The 21051-nt window shown below is 47.2% G+C and overlaps 1 protein-coding gene across 2 annotated transcripts in view; it reads right to left on the minus strand.

Moving 5' to 3' along the window:
• ZNF697 (zinc finger protein 697) overlaps positions 1 to 18599 on the minus strand; it is a 30646-nt gene extending 12047 nt beyond the window's left edge. The window contains exon 1 of one of the 2 annotated variants that reach the window (XM_023259044.2): positions 18274 to 18599. The gene's annotated coding sequence lies outside the window, so the exon portion shown is untranslated. Of the gene's footprint in view, positions 1 to 17867; positions 18216 to 18273 lie in introns of those variants that run through there. The other variant, XM_011285093.4, reaches the window with a different exon arrangement.
• Between the last annotated feature and the right edge of the window lie 2452 nt (positions 18600 to 21051).

Here is a 21051-nt window from a genome sequence, read left to right on the forward strand (position 1 = left end):
ACAGAGAAATCAATTCACAACCCCAGTGGTCAAAGCTAGTCTGAGACGCCTTCCAATCTCTTTAGTCAAGAATAGCATGAATGTCCTTGGGGTCAGGCATTTCCTGTCTGTTGGTTGTGCTGGGGCCCCTCAGTTTGGCCAGAGGGGCCTCAGCTTGTCACAGCTGTCAAGCCTTCACCAACACCCTACTCCTGCTGCAAAAAATAAGGGTGACTGCAATTCAGAGACAGATTCTAAGCGTCCTCAAAATTAGACCATCCGCCATCAGACGAGAAGTCGCAAAAGCTAGATTCTCAGGCAGGCATTTACTCGTCCATGGTTTATGTTTAACCGATTCGAATGTCCTACCTGATGCACAGAGTATCCCCTCTGTTCATATTTTTCCTCCACTCTGCTTGGCATTGTACCACGACCACTACCTGGTACACAGCCTCAGCCTCTTTTCTTATCTTGCACTTGGTAAGTCCTCAGAACTGTCTTCAGATACCTCGTCAACAGCTGGCTCAAATGCTCCACACCTGTATTTCATGGAATCCTAGAGCTGGAAACCCCTTAGCTCAAACTCCTTTACAGACAGGAAAGTGAGGCTCAGAAAGGGAAACAGACGAGGTCAAAAATCGAAAGTTTGCTAGAAGGGTTATGGCCAGGAGAATCTCAATTTTTTCTGATGGCCTCTCCAATGACCTTCCCATCTCTTTAATAGAAAACACCACTTCAAATACAGCCAGCCAGATAAACCCAGGGCATATACTTACTTGTCCTCCCCCCACTCCGCCACCCCCACCACACCATTTGTCAGCATTCTCCAGAGAAACAAAACCAACAGGATGTGTATATAGAAAGAGAGTTACTATAAGGGATTGACCCATTTTGGAGACTAGTAAGTCCAAAATCTACAGGGTGGGTCAGCACACTGGAGATCCAGAAAAGATGATGCTACAGTTCCAGTCCAAAGGCACATCTGCTGGAGAAGTCCTCCTTACTCAGGGAAATCTGTTCAGGCCTTCAGCTGATTGGATGAGGCCCACCCATATTACGGAGGGCAATCTGCTTTACTCAAAATCTACCCATTTAAAGGTGTAAGCCTTCAGGTTTTTTTTTTTTTAATGTTTATTTTATTTTTGATAGAGAGGTAGAGTGAGCAGGGGAGGGGCATAGAGAGAATGAGGCACAGAATCTGCAGCAGGTTCCAGACTCTGAGCTGTCAGCACAGAGCCCGACATGGGGCTTGAACTCACAAACTGTGAGATCATGACCTGAGCCGAAATCAGATGCCTAACTAACTGAGCCACCCAGGCGCTTGAAATCTACCAATTTAAATGTTAATCTCATCCCAAAATTCTGTCACAGAAACACTCAGAATGTTAGATCAAGTATCTGTGTACCTATTGGTTCAGCCAAGTTGATGCATAAAATTAATCGTTAACACATGACAGCTTTAAAAAAAAAGTCCACAATAATCCCATTGTAAGTCAAAATTCACCCATTAAAAACATGTTCTTTTTTATAAAAAATCATTCCTATATTCCTATATGCAGATAGTTGAACAGGGTCTCTGGGTGTAGGCACCATACAGGACAGCAGGGAAGAATCAAAATTAATCTTAACCGAAAAGCTACACAGACACACACATATGTTTACAGGCACACACTCCCACTGCAGAGAGAGACGCAATTTAATAATCTGTTTCGCTGAAGGACGAGGGAGAAAGCAGACTTAGAAGGCACGGTGGGCGAATGTGGGCTGCAGAAATTGTTAACAAACAGCTTTGTTCTGGAGAGCTGATGCTGGAATCCTGGTTAAGGTTACCAGATGGGGCCAGGTGACTCCAGGAAGTCTTCCCCTCCCCCTCCTCCCCCCCGCAGATGATTCTGTGATCCTATTTCCACTGGAATGAACAGTCCTCAAGAGAATGCAGACAGCGAGAGAGGAGCACTGGGACCAAGGGGTTTGATGTATACATTCAATCACCCCGGTTTCCCACTTACAGATTCAACAGGAAAAACTGCTCTCCCCATTCTCTGCCCAAAATAACTGTTTGGCGTTGCCGATGAAGACGGGCTGGCGTGTTCCAGCCCCATTCGTTTCAGCAGTGGGCAAGTGACACCACTGCATACAATTTGCCAAGGCGTCTTCCAACAGAGAAAGCAAGAAGAAAAATGTAGAGACATCTCCTGATGCTTCAATTTTCGTGCCTAATTAAACTGCAAACTCTAGAGCTGCACGGTCTTCAGCACAGAGTGAGATGTTACATAGGCTGAAAAACATGTTTTTAAAAATCACATACTGGGGCGCCTGAGTGGCTCAGTCGGTTAAGCGTCCGACTTCGGCTCAGGTCACGATCTCGCAGTCCGTGAGTTCAAGTCCCGCGTCAGGCTCTGGGCTGATGGCTCAGAGCCTGGAGCCTGTTTCTGATTCTGTGTCTCCCTCTCTCTCTGCCCCTCCCCCATTCATGCTCTGTCTCTCTCTGTCTCAAAAATAAATAAACGTTAAAAAAATTAAAAAAAAATCACATACTTGCATGACTCCTATTTCCTTAAAAATAACATTATCAGGGGCGCCTGGGTGGCTCAGTCAGTTGGGCATCCGACTTCGGCTCAGGTCATGATCTCGCGGTTCGTGAGTTCCAGCCCCGCATCAGACTCTGTGCTGACAGCTCGAAGCCTGGAGCCTGCTTGGGATTCTGTGTCTCCCTCTCTCTCTGCCCCTCCCCTACTTGCACTCTGTTCTCTTTCTCTCAAAAACAAATAACATTAAAAAAATAAGAATAACATTATCAGCAAAGCCCAGATCATAGAACTATGGGAGACATATGATCCAGCTTTCTTACCAACAATGACAAAAATAGCAAGAATGATACACAAGAAGGAAACCTCCAAGTCAAAAGACTTGAGATGTCTCAACCAACACCAGTGTTCAGACCTTACTTGAATCCCAAGTCAACTAAGGTACAGAAACAAATTATAACACAACTGGGAACTCATGAATGCTGATTAGATATTTGATAGCAAGAAACTTACTCGTTTTTTTTTTTAAGGTGCTGGTATTGGGAATAAATTTACAAAGAGCTCTTACAGCTTTAATATATTCATACTGGAGTATTTACAGGTGAACTGGTATGTCTGGAATTTGCTTCACTTGAGATGAAATGTCCAGGACACAGGGGAGTGGGCAGAGACGCAGAGAAAATAAGACGCCCTTTCAGTGATCACAGCTGACTGTTGAAGCAGCGCGGTATTTGTGGTTTTATCACACCGCTCTGCTTACTTTGTGTCTGCCAGGAAAGCTACTAATAAAAAGTTGTAAAATGGAAAACATACGTTTTGTTTCTGAAATTTAAGGCTGATTATATTCATTCAAATGCTGAACCGACTGTAATAAAAAAATCAGTGGCTTCCACAAACGGATTAGCCCGCTTTTACGAAGTATGCCAAATCAGGACTGATTACGATGCTCAATATTGAATAGAGCCCCTGAGAATTGGGGAGAGAGGCAGTAGGGGAGAGACGAAAGGAACCTAACTTTGATGTTTTGAGCTTTTTTTTTTTCTTCTTATGATAGAATAGCTGTTCTATACAAAATAGCACCAGAAAACTGTTTCCACTTTCATCACCTTTTATATTTCCACGGAACTCAAAAAACAATCTTGCCATAGCTGGTGCTTATTGTTAGTCCAGCCACTTTACACCCAAGACCAAGGGGAGACAAACCTGACAGGGGACACGGTCCTGACAACTCGGCCAGAGGAATGCTTTATCCCCGGAAAAGCCAAAATGACAAAATGACACGAGCATCCAACAGACTGAGTACATTGGTAACTGGTCGTCCCCAGAACGATCTTCTGAGGGGATGAAAAAGGTCAGGGTGCGTGTCGGTGAAAAGGAAGCTAATACACTCGTGACGTATGAAAATGTGATCTCCAGGAGATGAACTCTGGCAGGGACAGAATTACTTTACTAGCTCAAGCTGAGAACTGTTACATGTAGAAAGTGTCCCTCTCGGAGAAATGCCATGCAAATTTACTCACACCGTATCACAAAGAGAGCAGCTAGACGGTATTACGTTCCCACTTCACGCTGGAAACCAAAAGCTCACAGACATCGTCCGTTTTAGCGAAGGGGACACAGAACTGGTCACAGGACACGGCTGTCATCCAGGAAGTGGTGCATTTGTCTCAACAAGGAGACTGTAGCATCCAAGCTCATTCACTGCTTCAATACCACAGTCCCCAAGCCAGTCGTGAGGCTCAGGGTTTCCTAATGTCCCCTTTACCTTCGGCCCCTAGCATTTCCTGCAGAGAACAGCATCCTATACAAGCTTGGAAGCAGAATAATGGTATTTTTCTTGGGCGTGGGTTCGTAGCCTGAGAGCCTTCGGAGTCCATGACCTCCCTGCAGTCTTATGTGAATGTGTCTGTAGAAACTTTCTTCTGCTGAGAGGGCCCATGGCTTTCCCTTGGACTCTGAAAGAATTTATGGCAAACAAAACCAAACCCTGTTATAAACCACTACTACGGAGGACCCATGATACATTGCCTATCACAGTGTTTCAGAAGTCCACAGTGGTCTGGGGGAAGAGGTGTAAGAGCCCACTGCACCCCCACACGCCACGGGATGTTTTGGTGGGTTGGTGGAGAAGAGAAGGTGCTGACAGCAGATCCCAAATCAGGCAGCAGCACAGACACAAACGTCAGCTGATGACAGAGCAGAACGAGGCACCCGGCAAGAGGGGGAATCTACTGGTCTCGTCCAGCACCATTTGACAGAAGCATAAGCCTTGGGACTCAGAAAGGTTAAGTGAATTACCCATGAGTTAAGGGCAGACACGAGCTTCAATCACTGACATCGCAACTTTTGTTCTAATCCCCCTTCTACTCCACCCCACGCAGCCGACAGTGCTTGGCTGAAACACTCACGCTGATGATCTGGGCCTCCCTGGATCTCACTTAGCTCGCCTGCTTCTCACTTCCTAATCACTTGTGTTACACGGCAGGTGCACTAAGAGGGACTTAAGTTGCTCTTCAAGACTCCAACACACTGCCTCTCTGGGATGTAGCTAATTTATACAAGTTTGACCCTGGGTTTATAGCTCCCATCAGCTGCTTACTTGGGCAGTGAGTCAAAGCACATTAATCAAGCCATTACCTACCCAGGACGCAAAATGCTTTGTTAGCTAATCCTCCTTTTCTCCAAGGAAAAAGAACTAAAAATCTGGCCAAAGTCGCCAACTCATTCCTAACAAATCTTCAAAGTGCTCACAGAGTCATCCTGCCTGCAAATAATAACTTGGAAATACCCAGGTGAAAAAAAAGGATTCTAGGAGGAACACAAAACTCCGCAGCATAAGGAATCCTGGCTCACACTTCCTGGCGAGTAAAAAAGTGTTCCAGGCACGCTCATCCGACATGACCCATCACCACCAATACGGTTTCTCAGATTCACCCTCCTTCCTCTTACATCTTCTTGCTCCTGCTGTAATAGCTTGGCATGCTCTGTGTGGGAGGCGATGCGGAAACAGACCAACCACAAGCTAAATTTTGCCGAAGAGACAATATCCACAGATGACGAGCCAGTAGCACGATTTTTTTGGCTGAAAATGTCTTTAAAGGATCCCTCCTTTTACTGATGAGGAAAACGAGGACTAGGGAAAATAAGTGGCTTGTTTGAATTCACAGAGGTGGAGAGCTGGTGGTAGAAATGGGACTGCCCTCCAGGTTATGGGATTCCTTTCAAGCTCCATGTGCCCTGCAGTGCACTCCCCAGCCGGCTCAGTCGTATTTGTGGGGTGACTGCTCTGGCTTTACCAACACAGCACATCACGGATGCTACCTTCCTCCTATTTTTCCTGTTTTCTTCCAGACTCCTGCTAATTGCTTCTTTTCCATTTTGATTTTAATTATTTTTCCCTCAGACAGTGTTCTTCAAACTTATCTTCGTGCGATGCTTAAAAAGGGTCTCTGATTTAACTGTTTTTCTTAGAGAAAACAGACATCTTGTTGGCTAGGAAAGAAAGCAATCATTTGAGTTAGCTTTGGGTTAATGGAGTGTTATGGTAAACAGTTAATAATTCCAAGTCCTTGGTACAGCATCTGAAAGAAAAGTCATCATGAGACAGAGAGAGAGAGAGAAAGAGAGAGAGAGCGAGCGAGCAGGAGAGGGGCAGAGAGAGGGAGATGCAGAATCCAAAGCAGGCTCCAAGCTCTGAGCTGTCAGCACAGAGCCCAACTCGGGGCTCGAACTCACGGACCGCGAGATCATGACCTGAGCCGAAGTCGGACGCTCAACTGACTGAGCCACCCAGGCGCCCCTCACTCCATTCTAACAAGAATTTTAAAAGATATTTTTCTACCAAATTATGAAACTCTAAGAAGGGGCACTTTTTCTTCACATTACTGTTTTTTAAATGCCCCAAACCAACGATCAAACTATATTACATTCCCTTCTGCAGTTCCCTTCTGCAGTGCCTCCTGGGAAAAGGAGGGGTCCGTGCCAGTGAGACCTGATAAAGTGCTTCATCACCACACACATCAGTTCCCCAGGGAACCACAGGCTTCCCAGGTGTGAGCCATCCCAGCAGATAGTATTAATGGCTAACATTTAGAGAGTCAGGCTCACATCAGTACCAGCTATAATTTCTGAGCTTCCAAATCCAGTGGTCTCTTCTCCTATGATCTTGCCATTGTGCAAATTAACAAAAGGAAACCTCACTAAAGTGGAGTCTGGATGGTAGAAGGAGAGGCTAAGAGAAACGGCCTTTACTACTCAAGTCAATTAAAGCAAGAACCTCCAATCACAGACCCCAGTAGGAAAAGATGTACATTACATCTCCTGCAAGAAATCAACTACCCTGCAACTCAGCCAATGGGAAGGTCAGCAGCCCAGACTTGGGCTTGTCTCCACTGGACTTGCATTAAAAACAACCTCTTTCCACTTCCTCCTTCTTCTCCATAAAATAATGTTCCTCTCCTTTGCTTGCTGGACACGCCTATGCTTTTGCCAAAGCTTGCATGTCTCAAGTTACAGTTCTGTTTTTCCCAAATAAACCCATTTTACTGGTAAAGTAACTGACCTTTATGTTTAAGGTTAACACCATCAACACCGCAAAGTGCTTGTATATGTAACAGGGATTCAGTAAATGACTGCAGAAATCCTGCTGAGACACGTCCCGTGGAAATTCTCTCCTTCCCGAGTTTCATATTACACTGTCCCAGTCCTCCTGAGCACTTACCACCTTGGCTTCTCTTTATTTTTTAAATTTTTTTAAGTTTATTTATTTTGAGAGAGAGAGCAGGGGAGGGGCAGAGAAAGGGAGAGAAGGATTGCAAGCAGGCTCTGGCTGTCAGTGCAGAGCCCAACCCTGGACTCTATCTCACCAACCATAAGATCAAGCAGGATCTGAGCTGAGGTCGAGTTGGGCGCTTAACCGACTGAGCCACCCAGGTGCCCCACCTTGTCTCCTCTTCTGAACTCCTCAAACAAGTCAGCCTTCAAGGTTCTTGTCTACACTTTCTTCTCTCTCACCTCTCAATCATCTAGCCCCTTTCCCTAATTTTAGAGAAACACCTCTGCCCAGAGACCTCAGTATTTGAACCTCTTACCCCAACCCCTGATGTGCACTCCAGGTCCACATTTCTAATGATGCACCAAGCATCACACCGAGGAGCATTAATACCACTGCCCTGAACATCACACAGGACACAGGACAGGAGGCATCAACAGACCTGGTTTCAAATGGCGGTTTGCCTCTTACATAGTGTATCCCCCAGGACAGTTACTTACCTCCTTGAGACAGAGTTTCCTCGTCTTTGCAATGAGAAAAACAAGTGACCTTGAAAGGCTGTTGTGAAGACTAAATGAATTTCCACCAAAAAACAGTAGCTCTTCTCCCAAATCTTTGTTACAAATCAGTTCCTCACAGTACCCATTTCTGTCCATGCCTCTCTGTTCTTACTCATCAGGCTCAAAACCCTGGAGTCTGACCCTTCCTCACCCCTTTCAATCAAATCAGTTTCGGAGCCCTTCCTTTTATTTCTTTCCTCTTTTTTTTCTGTGGCCAAGATCACTGCAATAGACACTCTTACCAGTTACACACACCTACATACCACCTGCTGGATTGATCTTAAAACATAGTTACCACTCCATTTGGAGCTCAGAACCCTGACAGACTCTGCCATAGTCTTCAGAGAAGCATTAACTCCAAGTCTTCAACAATGTAGCCTAAGATTCTCTTACCCCTCCCTGACCTCTAATCGGCTAACCCCAGGCAAAACCCTGATGCTTTAAGCCTCCCAGAAGGCACCCTGTGTTTTTCCTCTCTTGCCATGCTATTCCTCAAGAATCAGCACGATGCATTTCCTGGTAGGAAGTAATAAAAGCTCAGATGCTGGAGCCACGCCACCTGTATGAATCCAGCCTCTAGCTCTAGAACCTTAAACAAGTTGCTCTAGCTCTTGGAGCCTTGGCTTCATCATCTACAAAATGGGTACAAGTATATGTACCCTATAGGATTATTGTTAAATGCACAGAGAGAATTACTACTGTTTCATTTTGTATGACTCTTTAAGGTACTTTTCCTTATCTTATTCTGTCTCCTGTTAGTTTTTAAAATACTGTCGGTTTTAAAATTACAATAATTTGTATCGTATTCGTTTTCTCTACCCTCCCTACCAGCTCCCGACTGCCAGCTCCTACAGGGAACACGTTGATTTACTCACTTTGGTTGTCCACGCCGCCCCCGCCCCCCCCCCGCCAATAATGAGCCCTCAAATTATTTCTTAAAATGCATAAAATTAGGTGTCCTTATTTCTCTCCCTCAGTCCCAAAAGGAAGGACTAACAAGACCAGGAAATCTAGTGATGTGGCCAAGATCACATCAGGTAAGGCAGAGCCATGGAAACTACCTAGCTCTCCGAACAGGATCCAATAACCTGTCAGCAACAAGAGCCAAGCCTGCTTAATTATCCTGCTAAATAAGTTGACATGATAGAAAGTGGCGATTAGCTTCAGAAGTTAGAATGTTCTAGAAAAAGAACCCTCATCCCTTGGCCAAATGCCAGCACCCTTGTTTGCATCCGATTGTCCTGTTGGGAGTCCTCCCCTCCGCTCTAAGCTTTTAACACTCAGTTCAGCTCTGCAAAGGACAGAGGTGGCACACAGCTGTGTCTGTGTTCGTGGTGGGAAATGCTACTAGACTCTTGCCAATGTGACGGGACAGCTGCTTCTCTGCTCACCCCTGGAGGAAAAGCAGGACCAGAATGAACAGAAGTTAAATGATGAATGAAAAAGACTAACAATCATCCGTTAGAAGTTGCTTGGTTGGGGAGGGGGTCAGCGGGGAGGCACATCAGGAAACACAATCAAATACAGGGGAAAACGTCTATTTAAAGTTTTTTTTTTTTTTCAACGTTTTTTATTTATTTTTGGGACAGAGAGAGACAGAGCATGAACGGGGCAGGGGCAGAGAGAGAGGGAGACACAGAATCGGAAACAGGCTCCAGGCCCCGAGCCATCAGCCCAGAGCCTGACGCGGGGCTCGAACTCACGGACCGCGAGATGGTGACCTGGCTGAAGTCGGACGCTTAACCGACTGCGCCACCCAGGCGCCCCGGAAAACGTCTATTTAACATTGTAAGTGTCTGTTCACACCAAAGCTTCTTCTGTGGCCGTTTTCAGGGGGTTTGTGTTTTTTCATTTTCTACTACAGTCTTGTTATCTCTCTCACCTACATACAATCATCAGCCTAGAAACCCCTTTTCCTCAAGAGTCCAGAATTAAGCTATGGACAAACAGAGGCTCTTCAAGAAGTGTGTAAAAAGGTCCATGCTCTACAGGAAGTAGGTGACCAGAAATATTCACCAAACTACCAGTTCGATCAATACATACAAGTACCTAGTTGAGAGCAGGGAAGAAATAAAGGGAGTTCTTACAGCAACTGCTTCTGAGCTAGTCCAGGCTGAGGTCACAGTCTAGTAAAATTCAATTGACATTCACCTTATTTAAAAAAAAAAAAAAAAAGAAAGTGAGGGAACATTTCTGCAGGTTTATTTTACATGAGATTTCTCACTTCTGGGGTAAGCTGGGTTTGCATTAAAATAGATATGGCACACGTACACTCACCAAAAGGAGAAAAACAAGAAAAGTTCATGTATATAAAAATATATCAAGAGAATGAGAAGGCAAGCCACAGACTGGGAGCAAATATTTGCAAAAGACACATCACATATAGGCCTGTTATCCAAAACACACAAAGAACCCTTAAAACTTAACAACAAGAAAATGAACTACTTGATTTAAAAATGGGCAACAGGGGCACCTGGGTGGCTCAGTCCATTAAGTGTCCAACTTCAGCTCAGGTCATGATCTTGCGATTCCTGAGTTCGAGCCTCGCATTGGGGTCGGCGCTGACAATACAGAGCCTGCTTGGGATTCTCTCTCTCTCTCTCTCTCTCTCTCTCTCTCTCTCTCTGTTCCTCCCCCATTTGAGCTTTCTCTCTCAAAATAAATAAAAACTTTTTAAAAATTCTTTTAAAAAATTTAAAATAAAATAAAAATGGGCAACAGTTCTAAACAGACACCTCACCATAGGGGCGCCTGGGTGGCACAGTCGGTTGAGCGTCTGACTTCAACCAGGTCACGATCTCGCAGTCCGTGAGTTCGAGCCCCGCGTCGGGCTCTGGGCTGATGGCTCAGAGCCTGGAGCCTGTTTCTGATTCTGTGTCTCCCTCTCTCTCTGCCCGTCCCCCATTCATGCTCTGTCTCTCTCTGTCCCAAAAATAAATAAAAACGTTGAAAAAAAAAATTAAAAAAAAAAAAACAAAACAGACACCTAAGCCTATGAAAAGGTGTTCAACATGATATGTCACCAGGGATCTACAGTTTAAAACAATAACACACTACTACACATTTATTAGAATGGCAAAAAATTCAGAACACTGACAACATCAAATGCTGGTGATGATGCAGAGGAACAAGAACTCTCTCTTAGCGCTGATAAGAATGCAAAATGGTACAGCCACTTGGGAAGAGAGATGGGCAGCTTTTTATAAAACTGTGCCTTTCATACCACACGGTCCAACATTCTCACTCCTTGGTGTTTATGCAAATGAGTTGAAAACTTAACATCCACACATAAAACCCTGCATATGGAGGTTTACAGCAGCTTTAATCATAATCACCAAAACTTGGAAACAACCAAGGTATCCTTCAACAGATGGATAAACTGTGGCATGTCCAGAAAACAGAATATTATTCAGAGCTAATAAGAAATGAGCTATCAAGTCATGAAAAGCCACGGGGGGAACTAAGTGCCTATTACTAAGTGAAAGAAGCCAATCTGAAAAGGCTACATACTCTATGACATTCTTGAAAAGGCGAACTATGGAGACGGTGAAAAGATCAGTGTTTGCCAGGAGTTAGAGGGGAGAAAGGCATGAACAGGCAGACACAGAGGACGTTCTAGGGCAGTGAAACTATTCAGCATGATGTTAAAACGGTGGATACATGTCATTATACATTTGCCAAAACTCCTGGAATGTACAACACCAAGAGCAAATGCTAACGTGTACTGTGGACTTTGGGTGATAATGATGTGTCAATACAGGTTCATGGATTTTTAACAAACATACTGCTCTGGTATGCGATGCTGATAATGGGGAGGCTGTGCATATGTAGGGGCAGGAGGCCACTCTGGAACTCTCTACCTTGTGCCCAACCTTGCTGTGAACATAAAACCGCTCTAAAAAATAAAGGCCATCTTGTGAAAAACAATCTATATTTCCTCTGCTTATATAACATTTAAGCATGGACGCTTTGCCACATCACACGGTAGGAAATTGGCAATGCCATCATATTAGGAAAGAATCAAAATGAAATACTTTAAAAGATAACACATTCATTCACTCAACAAATCATCACTGAACACTTACCATGTGCTACCCATCGTACTGGGTTCTGCTTTGTGGAGGTTACGTTCTAATGAAATAATCACTGCTTTCAAAACCACCTACTACTACCAGAAATCATTGTCAATACCTGCCTGAGAGATTATTTTAAAAACAGAAAAAAGGGGCGCCTGGGTAGTTCAGTAAGTTAAACGCCCAACTGTTGACTTGAGCTGAGGTCATGATCTCATGGTACATGAGTTCGAGCCCTGCATCAGGCTCTGCACTGACAGTGTGGAGCCTGCTTGGGATTCTCTGGCTCCCTCTTTCTCTGCTTGCTCTCTCTCTCTCAAAATAAATTTAAAAAAATAAAAAAGACTAGAAAAAGAGTGATTCTTTGAAATACACAAAGGTTCCTAGGTGTTGGGCGGGGTGGGAGCAGGCGGGAGGGCGGGGGTGGGGTGGGGGTGGTGGTCAACAACTGGAAATGGGTTATTCCAATAGTGCTTTGCCTTAGTGTTTCAAGCACCAAAGATATGCTAACCACATGAATGTGCACAGCACTGAGATAAAAGTGACACATTTCTGATTAATAAAAACCAGAAAGAATGGCTCCTGTTTTCTAACTCATGGTAAGATTCTAATAAAGTTCTCAGGAGACAATATATACCTAAAATGCCTCTCTGAAACAGGTAGGATCTTTCCCCCTAACTACACGTAGTTTAGCAACTTACAGCACGTACAGGATGCATACTTTACCCTTTGCAGGAAGGGAAACTTGAAGACTCACATGCGGCCCAGCCACACACCTCGCTGGAAAACTTGCTGGCCTACGGATGCACAGGGAGTGACTGCCGAATGAAGGCAGGCATCCCAAGAACTACACTAGTTGCCTTAAAATGATTCATGTGCTTAAAACCACCCCACAGCACACTGTGTTTATACCCAGGCTTCCAAAGTGCTGCGCAGCCTTGAGGTCAGGGAAAAAGGAGGCACAGTGGGTCTCGGGGATGAATGCGATCTTGTGGGGAGTAAAAGCCTTTTCCACCCGAAGAGGAGAGGCCACTGATCTTTTTTACCATCCCCATCAATACATGATGCAATAAAGTCCAAATCCATACCCCACACAAGCGATGCTGCTCTCAGAGGTAAAAACAAACAAACGCTCTTCCTTCCTCACCCCAGCCTTACCTTCCCCGGCCCAAACATATCTGTAGGAGCAGGGAAACTTCTGATTTTCTCAGATGTGCAATAAAAAGGCCCTTCCTATAAGATTACGGGAGAAGGTGGGCATGACATCAAGGGGGGAGGTACTGAAGCAATGGCCCCGCCCATGCTACCCCAGTATCCATAAAACACCATAATCATTTATCAGTGATGTCAGTCAAGCTCATGAAACTCAGCAATACAGGGGTCGGCTCTGGCATATTTCCAGAAGGTGTTTATTTCTTGAGGCAGTCATGTGAAAGGGATGAAAATTAACCAAGAACATGATCCCAGTGACCTCTCTTCCAAACTGTCAACATGCAAATAATGTTTCATGCCTACATTTTTGCATTTTCAGTCATTACCAATTTACGGTCGACTCAGCTCAGTTCCTGAAGGGCCACCCCACGCTGGGTTGTGTTCTGGACACACGGTTCCTGCCATGCGCAGGGAATACGCAAATATTCCCTCCACTGTGGGGCTTATTCGGGTTTGCTTTCATTAGGAAGACGCTGACCTTCAGGTATTTCAGACAATGCAGAAAATTAGAGGAGAGGCTGAGTGTAACCTGGAGTGTCAAGAAAGGCTGCTTGGAAGGGGTAAGACTTGGCCCAGAGGGAGGAATAGAAAGAATTCAGATAGGCTGGGAGAGAGGGGAAAAGGATTCGAGGCACCATTCTGTGCTACAGGGTCTTATTAGGGGTTCTGAACCTGAGCTTTCCAGCTGATGGCCCTGGGAGTTTAAGGGCATAAGAATAATGAATTTATGAAAAACCAGTACCTCTCAGAATGAGATCCACTAGCATGAACTTAAAACCCAGTGTTGCTGGCAGGAAATTTGGGAAGTGAAAGAAGAAAGAAGAGAGATCTGGCAGTTTTCTCCCAGAGTGAGGAAAGATCCACCCTTTCTGACCAGGGTTGGGAGTCAGAGAGCCAAATTCCAGTCTACCTCCAGATCGGGATCTGGGACTTGAAGCAAGTTACTTTAACTTCCTTCTGAGCTCCCATTTCCTCCGTATGGAGATCATAATAGGTAAGTCATCAGACGGAGGCAATGCATGGAAATTATCTAGTGCGATAGTTGCTACACAGGTGTTCAATAACCGTAACTGTTGCTGTGATCAAGGGAAAAGCAAGCATGAAAAGCTGTCCAGTTAGAGCTAAGTGAGGGGCGACAGCATTGCAGTGTCTTGGAGGAAAATCTCAGAGTCTGATCTGCCTTGTAACTTGTATATACTACGTTTTAATCCTGGCAGACGGCTTGGGCTGTAAAAACCAAAGCAACATGGGGCGCCTGGGTGGCTCAGTGGGTTAAGCGTCCGACTTCGGTTCAGGTCATGATCTCGAGGTTTGTGGGTTCAAACCCTGTGTCAGGTTCTGTGCTGACAGCTCAGAGCCTGGAGCCTGCTTCAGTTTCTGTGTCTCCCTCTTCCTCTGCTCCTCCCCCACTCACACTCTGTCTCTCTCTCTCTCTCTCTCTCTCAAAAATAAATAAACATTAAAAAGTTAGAAAAAAAAAAATCAAAGCAACATGACAGACGTCAGTGGCTTCACTCCAAACAGCAGGAGAGCCTCTGCGGTGCTGCTTTCTAGAAAGCACATCTCACCCTCACAAAATTGAGAGGGAACAGTTACCTCCTTCCATCCAGGAGCCAGCCAAAAAGTCACTGATTATTCACCTGGGATTAATCCATTCTGCACCCTGTCTATAAGAGTCTGAAAACGTAGGCTGGCAAAGAACCTACTCAACAAACTTCTAATGAATGTCTTTGTACTAGACTTGGTGATAGATCCTTCTAGGGCCTTTTAATCCAGGAGCAAAAGGAAAAGTTCCAGACTATTATGCACCAGATGCTTTAGGTTCACAATTGCAATGAATCCTCACAGGTCTATGGGAAAGGCTTCATCCCCTTTTTGGAAGAAAAGAGATAAATTAAGACATATGCATTCTTGGGACCCCTAGGTGGCTCAGCCGGTTAAGCGACTGGCTCTTGATTTCAGCTCAGGTCATGATCTCCTGGTTCTGAGTTCGAGTCCCAAACTGGACTCTGCAGAGCCTGCTTCAGACGCTCTGTCTCCCTCTTTCTGTTTCTCCCCCTCCCCCACTTTCTCCCTCTCTCTTTCTCTCAAATACATAGATGTTTAAAACAAAGACATATGCATTCTTTCACTCACTCCTCATTTACTCATGCTTTTCAAATAAACACCTGTTTTGCACTGCTAGGTAAAGCACAGGGTAGAGTGACCACTGCCCTCAAGGGGGTTACAGTTTGATGGGCAGAAATATGAACATCCAGCTATCACAAGACAGACCAGAGGTGTGAGTCATCCAAAAGATACAAAGTACCACGGGGATGAGATGAATTCTGACTGGGAAGTCTGGGAAGACTTCCAGAAGGGTGCTCCATCAGTTGGGCTAGGATTTGCAGAAAATAATCAGAGGCAGTGCCAGGATGCCTAACAAGCAGGGAGTTTAATCCGGTGGAGACACACTGGTGGAAGGATATCTGTGGCATCTGGGAACCGGCACTGTTGGCTCCAAGAATGGGTAGGTAATTTGGGGTGCTCTGGATCCAGTGGAGGATCAAGGTGAGTGGGCACAGCACTGTGAAGGGTTTTGAATGCCAAACTAAGGACATACCTTTATTGATCACATTACCACTACATAGTATGTGGTGCTAAGAAACCTGATAAGGGGGGTTTAAAAAAAAAAAAAGGCAAAAAAGAAGGAAAAGAAGCAGCATCTTAGATACAAAGAAAAGCCCACAAAGGCGCCAGGGTGGCTCAGTCGGTTAAGCGTTGGACTCTTAGCTCAGGTCTTGATCTCAGGGTTGTGAGTTCAAGCCCGGCACTGGGCTCCACACTGGGTGTGAAGCCTATGTTTGGAAAAAAAAAAAAAAAAAAAAAAAAAAAAAAAAGCCCACATAACACTGGCATAGATTCAGGCTCCAGACCTCTTAAATGGCACTGCAGTTTTGTGAGGGTTTTTTCCCCACTCCACATGAGCTGGGAGTATCTTTGTCTTAATTTATCATCTTTATACTCAACTTTTACCCTTCCTCCTTCCCTTAAATGGATGTTAGAAATTAGGCAAACATGTAGATTTTGAGGAAATCCAAAGCTTTCTGGGGGGAGGGAGAGGAAATGTGGTGCAACTTTATCAGCCTTAGTCACACAGCCTCCAGTGAGGTCAGCCTTCCCACCCCACTGCAGCTGCATCAGCCGCTTTGCCTCAGTCTGATTTGTCTCCATTCCCCTCCTCAACCCCAGTAGTTTTTGAAGGCCATCAACATTTTACTTTGTGCGTAAGGCAAAGGGTGGCCTGGCTTCCCATTTATGACTTTGGTTCACTCTGGCGCCACCTTATTCTGCTGGGGGCCCGGCTGAACTTCTGACATCAAATTCTCCGCCAACAACAGCCTCTACCGCCAACACACACATACACGTGCACATGCACACATACACACACACACTGCCAAAATGTTCCAACTCGAAATCGTCTTCCCAACGAACATACCTTTCCGCTTTATCGGAAACATACCTTTCCGCTTTATCCGCCATCCCCATGCCCTCAGCCTGGACAACTGGGTTTTTCCCAGCTCCATTCTTCCCTTCAGACGGTTCACCTCTCCTACAGACACCAGCGTGAAGAGTCTGTTCCCCCTACAAACCCTCTATAAACAGTGCTGTGCTCTGTGCCTCGACACATCTTTCTCACCAGGAGCCTTGGCTGCTCCTGTCTCACCACCAAGTGGCATTTTTACAGGTTCATTTGGCTCTTAAAATACATTCCACGTTAACTAATATCCATATGTTGGTTTGTTAAGAGAGGAGGGAACCATTTGGATACAGAATTAAAAAAAAAAAAAAAAAACGGGAAGGGGGGAAAGGAGAAACCGAGGTCCCTTAGGCAAGTGAGCTCTGATACAGCAGTAGCACTTGGGCCGCGTTCAAAGTTGCCCACCTCATCCATCACTATGGATGGATGACTATTAACTTGCTCCCCGAAGACTATTAACTTGCTAGCCACCATTCAACCGCCTTCACCACACCCGCAGTCCCCCGGGGACGAGGATAACGCCAGAGGGGATGCAGCGTACCCGCGTCACCCCACAGGTAAAGGACGCATAGGCCCGCTGTAAAGGCAGGGAGGCACACACGACCAAATTGAATCCAGCCCGGGGCTCTTGTAGTAAGGGGTGGGTGATTCATTACTGGGGGGGGGGGGGGGGGGGAGAGGGACAGTTAGGAAAAAGGAAAATCGTGGGAAGTCCCAGAGGAAGTGGTAACCCGATTCTGGAAGCCTGGCCGTAATGTGCACTGGCCGTTAGGTACACCCAGCGCCCCCTCCACCTCCTACTCGCCCTGTCCTCCCAACACGCGCCTCACCCCATGCCTCCACTCACACCATTATCCTCGGGTGAGCGCGTCAGCTTCGCCCCGCTACCCGCCCACGGGCACACATGAACATCGGGGGTTGGGAAGCCCACCCGAGCTAAACGGCGACCCTCCGAGACGGCGAGCTGCTGCCCATCTCCCCACCCACTCATCCTTATTGTGCCATCTGCCCAGTCTGATGGCAGCCCAAGCCGCTGATGGGAGTCGGCTGATGGGAGAGGGAAGAGGAGGAACGCGTTTCGCAACGACCCAAGATGACCCGCTGCCCCTCCTTGGAGTGCCCCACCCCCACCCCTCCGGCCTCGAGTGGGGCTGGGGGCGCAGACAGACAAGGGGAGGGAAGCACACTCGGTCCCTGTCCGCAGCTGCACACAAAGCCCTTCACCTTCTCCTTGCCTTCCAAGCTCCTCCCCGGGCTTCGTTTTTCCGAGGGTCTCGGATGCCCCCTTCGGTGGTCGGCGGGACGGTCCCACCAGCTCTCGCAGCGCTGCCTCCTCCCTCGCGTCTCGGCCGCCTCCTCCCCGCCCCTCGCCACAGATCCCGGAGCTAGCTCAGCTTGGGCTCGGGGGCGGGGGGGGGGGGGGGGACAGAGCCTCCCCCCACCCCGCCACGCGCGCGGGGCCTCTGCGCCCCGGGGGAGCGGACAGCGGTCCGGTGCGCGCGGCACAACTTCGCCCAGCCGCTCCGCCACCCGCTCACCGGCGCACAGCCCATCCCCGCGGCGACCGGCTCGGGTCCCGGTCAGCCCCATCCCCAGGCGGCCGTGAGCCCAGCCGCGGCCACGCTCCTACCTGCGCGGCGAGGAGCGAGGGCAGCGCGCGCCCCGGCCGGAGCCCCGCGCGCGGCGCGTCTGCCCTTGTGCTGCGGCGGCGGCGGCCGCGGGCTTGGCTGGCAGACTGGCCGCCCGCCCGGCTGACTCCTCACTGGGGCTTCCTGTAGGGCTGGACAAAGGACATTTCCTGGGAGGAGCAGGGGAATGTTCCCAGCATGCCTCGATTTGTAGTTCCCGGGGACTTCCTGCCACCACGGCGGCGGGCGCCCGGGAGGCTGCCCCGGCCGGAGGGGGACCCGGTACGCGAGCGCCGGCGCTCCCTCCTTCCCGCGGCGCTCCGGGACAGGGAGCGGCGGGGCCGTCGCTCCCTGAGCCCCGCCCCGCCCTGCGCCCCGCGCCCCGCCCCGTCCGACCCCGCGGGGCGCCAGTCCGCGCGCCCCGGTCCGCGCTCGCCGCCAAGGCTGCGGTCCCCTAAACGGTGGTTCGCCGCCTAGCCGTCGCGGTACACGCGGGAGCGCTCTGCGGCGGGAGCGGCCTTTTCTTCGGAGAGGAGGAAGTTTCGGGTGGGTTCGCTGCGGGTTGACTTGTGTTTGCAACAGATTTTCTTTTTCCTTTTCCTTGTGTCTTTTAAACCGCTGGAATCCTGCTGGGAGCGGATTAAAAGAACTTGACTGCTCACCAGGAATGCAGGTTCCTTAAAATCTTGGCGCTTCATCCCTCGGACCGTGAGAGCTGATTGTTTCCAGATCCTGACCCGGTGACTTTGCTCCCTCCGACGTTGGCGTTGTCCCGGGCATCTTTTCAAGAAAAGTAATTAAGTTAAGCGATTGAAAACAAATTATGTGAATTAGCCCCAAGACAAGTAAAAACCCCGTGTGTTGCTGGAATTTCTACTCGTTCACCTTTAGGAATCAGTATCCTGGGTCCTACAAACAGACGCAGTGCCCACTATGGCCGTCTGTGGAGGGGGCTTCGGGACGGAGAACTCCACTTGCAGCCTATCCAGAGTCTACAACATCCTCCATAAAGTCCTGTCCAGTTCTGGAACTGTATATCCGGGACCTCGTGGGAAAAATCAAGGAAGGGCCACTTGGAGACTAAATGATGAAAAGTTGTGTTCTCTCTTCAGGGGAGTGAGAAGCATGGGATGAACCGAGCTAGGAAAGGAAGAGTTCTAGCATGCTCTGAAGTGTGTTTGAAAGGTAATCAGAAGGTCATAATCACCCGTGTGTCCGCTTGGCCTTTCACATTTCAAATGCACACGAATTACAACAACTGCACCGGGGTCTCCGTGTACTTTTAAGAAAAGTGCATTCGCTTTTCTTTTCTGCTGTCGTTCTCTTTCTCTCGGAACACTTGACCACAGGGATAAGATGGGCTGAATCCATTTCAGGTGTAGAAATTGTGACAAGTGTGCAGATAGGATCACCTACCTCCCCAAGGGTCCTGCTGCATTCACTGCAATCCTCGCATTTGCCAGACCCTACAAATTACAGCTTCCTAAAGGTTTCCAATCTGGTAACATCCCCCTGAAATTGCCCCCTCCACTACCACCAAGGGGAAAAACAGATAATTGATCATCATTTGGCAAATCCAGCGACCCCTCGTAGTGTTCAACTTGAAAAGATGAAACTTCCCTGTGGCATTTAACGTTGCTGCTACGCCCTCGGTGAAGCTATTTTCTGCCTTCCTTCTAATATAGCACACTCTCCTCATTCTCCTCCTACATTTCTAAGTTAGCTCAAGATCCCTAAAATTTCGCTCCTCTCCATCCCATATGAAACCTGCCCTTCTCTTTTGTTGCCAACCCAGGTTAATTAGTTGCTTCAAAAGAGATCTGTGTAATGCTCCCTACATGCTAGTCACCATACCTACAATAGACGTATGTTAACATTCAGCCGTAAGATATTGACTAACTGCAAACTCTGTCTTAACTCTCGGGAAGTTCATACTCCAGTTGACATCACACAGACAATTACCATCTAGTATTCTAGTGCTATGACAAAGCCATAACACCGAGGTTTTGTTCTCAGAGAGTGGTGCTCTTTCCATAAACTCTTCTGTTCCAGCAAGATCAGGAGTGGGACAGCAGTGGCCAGAGGAGGGAACAAGAGAGGCCAGGAAATGCAAATAGTACCTAGGGACTCTCAGTGTGTGAAATCTGGTTATAAAGAAGTGGTAGCTGGGAAGGGAGAAGGGTCTAAGGGGAAGGCAGTTTCTGTTTGTGGGCTTTGTTTAGCTTTTAAGATGAGAGCTCCTTGGGGATGTTTAAGTGCTGATGGGAAAGGACTAGGAGAGAAGGCAGAGGGTGAAGACAGGAGGGAGAAAGGATAAGAGATCAGGCATTCAACAAATACTTGCTGAATTAACTAATTCCTGTTACATATCATTGCTGAAGATGTTGAGATGGACATTAATAAATTGCACATTCCCAGCTAAGATCAGCAAAGTCTGAGACCAGGCAGAAATGACATTCCTTTCTCCCTCGTCATGCATCCTCCCCCGCCCTTCTAGCCCTCTGGGGAGGTAATAGGGAGTGAGGGGAGGGAAACCAGGGCTCCCCATTGCTACAGGCTGGATGTCAAATTTTCCGACTCCACAAAGGGTTCCAAAGGCATGCAGCGACTTCAGAAAAGTCTAAACTTTTAAGTGTGTGGATTTAAATTTTTAATTAAGCAAATATTTTACCCCTGCCTTCCCCCCCCTTCACTTTAAGATAGAATAACTATTCTCAGCCTCACCTTTCAAAGGGGGAGTTGAACCAGGAGACATTTGCCTACACGTTTTAAGCTTTCAA

This window comes from Felis catus, chromosome C1 (genome assembly GCF_018350175.1).
Source record: "Felis catus isolate Fca126 chromosome C1, F.catus_Fca126_mat1.0, whole genome shotgun sequence".
Taxonomy (NCBI): domain Eukaryota; kingdom Metazoa; phylum Chordata; class Mammalia; order Carnivora; family Felidae; genus Felis; species Felis catus.